Below are 3,160 nucleotides of genomic sequence, written 5' to 3' on the forward strand. Positions count from 1 at the left end.
GGGAATTGAACTCAGGACCTCTGAAAGAGCAGTCAGTGCTCTTAACCATTGAGCCATCATCTCTTCAGCCCCAAATCTTTTTCTGACTTCATTATGATGCATATACAAACACACAATCAAGACACTCATATGCATAAAAATAAATCTAAAAATATTTTTTAAAAAAGTATGTTCTGCTTTTTTTTTTCTAGACAGGCTTACACCATGCTATTCAGGCTGACCTGGAACCCCTGGGCTCAGCCTCAGTCCCTGAGTAGCTGGGACCATTGGTGTATACCACTTGTGAACGTTGATCTCAAATGTCAACTTGACAGGAGTCAGAATCACTAGGAGGCTCATTTCTGGATTTGTCCATCAGGGCATCCCTAAAGGGGATTAGCTAAAGTAGGGAGACTGTCCTCAGTGGGTGGCCCCTATATAAAGAAATGTGTGCTTGCTGGCCTTTATTTCTTCCTGGGTGAGTGCATCGATTCCTGGTGCTATCTTTGGAAGACTCAGCCTCTTGGGTCTTCCAATATGAACTCAATGCCAGCAACTCCACAGGAGAACCCAGGCCTTCAGCACCTGACCAGGACTGCTCAGGTCTCCGGCTGCATGGACTGAGCATCAACTGGGTAATTGGCCTTTCCAGCAGGCAGGCAGACATTGTTGGTGGCCTAGTCCCTATTGCGTACGTTGATTCAATAAATCCCCCTCTATATCGTAAGCCCATTCTCTTGATTCTGTCCTTCTAGAGAACCTGGTCCGACAAACCACTGTATCCACCTTCCAGCATAAGTACGCCTGGTTGTGATGTGCTTGCTTGTGCACATGAGTATGTGTGTGTGCAGAGGTTAGAAGTCAACTCCAGGTTCTTCCTCAGTCCTTTCTCCTCTTTACATTTGGAGACAGGGTCTTTCACTGAACTTCGAGATCATTGATTCAGCAAGGCTGCTGGCCTGCAGGCTTCAGGCATCCTCCTGCCTCTGCCTCAACCATGTTGGGATTACCAGCTCATGCTGCCACACCCAGCCCCTTTCTAGTCCTCTCCTCTACTAAGTGATATTCTTAAATGAAACTGGTCATTTTTTTCTCCAGAGTATGGAGCTGGGCTGCTGCCGCCAGAGATTGATGTCACAGGTTTGATTTGTGCCAGGGCTTCAGCCCTTCCCCTCGGTGTTTACTTATATTCTGTCCTCAGGAAAATGTCAGCACTGGGGCAAAGGCAGATAAAGAATGTTTCAGTAATGTTAGGAAAACCATCTTGACTTCACAGACATTATGACCTGCTTCGTCCCCCACTGGGGCCTGAGGACCACACCTCAGAACTCATTTGGGCAATGTCTTGGATCAACTCTCCAGGGAACAGACCAGACCAGACAGAAACCTCTCACTAGGGTGGATCCTAGTTCCAGTTTATTTAAGCAGAGAAAGATTTAGTGAACAGATAGTGAGACTGCGGAGCTAGGCGTGTGAAGCAAACAGAAAGAACTGGGAGGAAGTGGTGTGCTCAGGATGTGTGTGTATGTGTGTGCGTGTATGTGTGTGGGTGTGTTGGGGTGTGCGATTCCAGGGTGTGGCATCTTGTGTTACAGATACTCCAGCCATGGTCTCTGGACCATGCTGTTACAGTTGTCACCTGGAAAGATCTGGGCTGAGTGTGGATGAGGCTTTGATTGGCTGAGCTATCTCTGGTTTCTGTGGGTGATGCAGCAGCCCACCTTCCTTCCAAGCCATGTAAGAAGGGGATGCTCTACAAACAGGAATGAGTTTAGGATGCTGTACTGGCTAGTTTTGTGTCAACTTGACACAGGTTGGAGTTATCACAGAAAAAAGGAGCTTCAGTTGAGGAAATGCCTCCATGAGATCCANCTGTAAGGCATTTTCTCAATTAGTGATCAAGGGGGAAAGGCCCCTTGTGGGTGGGACCATCCCTGGACTGGTAATCTTGGGTTCTATAAGAGAGTAGGCTGAGCAAGCCAGGGGAGGCAAGCCAGTAAAGAACATCCCTCCATGGCCTCTGCATCAGCTCCTGCTTCCTGACCTGCTTGAGTTCCAGTCCTGACTTCCTTTGGTGACGAACAGCAATGTGGAAGTATAAGCCGAATAAACCCTTTCCCCCCCAACTTGTTTCTTGGTCATGATGTTTGTGCAGGAATAGAAACCCTGACTAAAACAGATGCTAAATCTCATACAGCGATTGGCAGGCCCTCCTTAGAACCAGCTTTGGCCAGATCTATCTGTACACTGCTAGAAACAGCCAGACATCAATCATTGGAGAGAGATAAGTTAAATAAATTACCAAGAAGACAGAAGAACCTCGGGAGCTGGGTAGGAACTCTGTGTCTTCTGTGTCTTCTATGTCAAAAGGGAAAGAGCCTGAAGAAGCAGACGGGGTTCTGGGTATTGAATTGTGTCGAGGAGTTCAAGAAAACTGAGTTCCAAGAAATGTCCCTCTGTGAATCCTAAATGCCTGCAGACCTGCTCCTTCTCTCTAGTCCTCACTACACAGGGGAGGGGACCATTGTCAGTCTCCCAAAACCAGAGACATGGAAGTGACACTTACTACATGACGTGTGATTCTTTGGGGGAAAGGGATGGGAGTCATATTTGAATACCATTTGAAAGCTTTGTTACAAACTGAGCCTTGGGCTGGGGTGTAGCTCAATCGGTAGAGCATTTGCCCAGTGTGTATGAAACCTGGGCTTAATCCTCACCATTATCACATAAGCCTGTTGTGGCGGCTCACATTTGGGAGGTGGATGCAGGAGAGTCAGACGTTCAATGCTGGGCTGGAGAGATGTCTCAGTGGTTAAGAGCACTGACTGCTCTTTCGAAGGTCCTGAGTTCAAATCCCAGCAACCACATGGTGGCTCACAATCATCTGTAATGAGATCTGATACCCTCTTCTGGGGTTTCTGAAGACAGCTACAGTGTACTTACATATAATAAATAAATTTTTTTTTTAAAGAAGTTTAATGCCATCCTGTGCTATGTAGTAAAGTTGGGGCCAGCTTGGGACACAGAAGACGTTGTTTAAAAAAAAAAAAAAAAGGTCTTACACAGAGAAAAAAACCAATAATACTCTGTAAGACAGAAAACATCTACATTAAAAAGTGAAAGCACTCTAAAATCAAAAATTCAGGTGACATCAGATGCTGGCAAGGATGTGGAGAAAGAG

Source organism: Mus caroli, chromosome 3, assembly GCF_900094665.2.
Source record: "Mus caroli chromosome 3, CAROLI_EIJ_v1.1, whole genome shotgun sequence".
In the NCBI taxonomy this organism is placed as follows: Eukaryota; Metazoa; Chordata; class Mammalia; order Rodentia; family Muridae; genus Mus; species Mus caroli.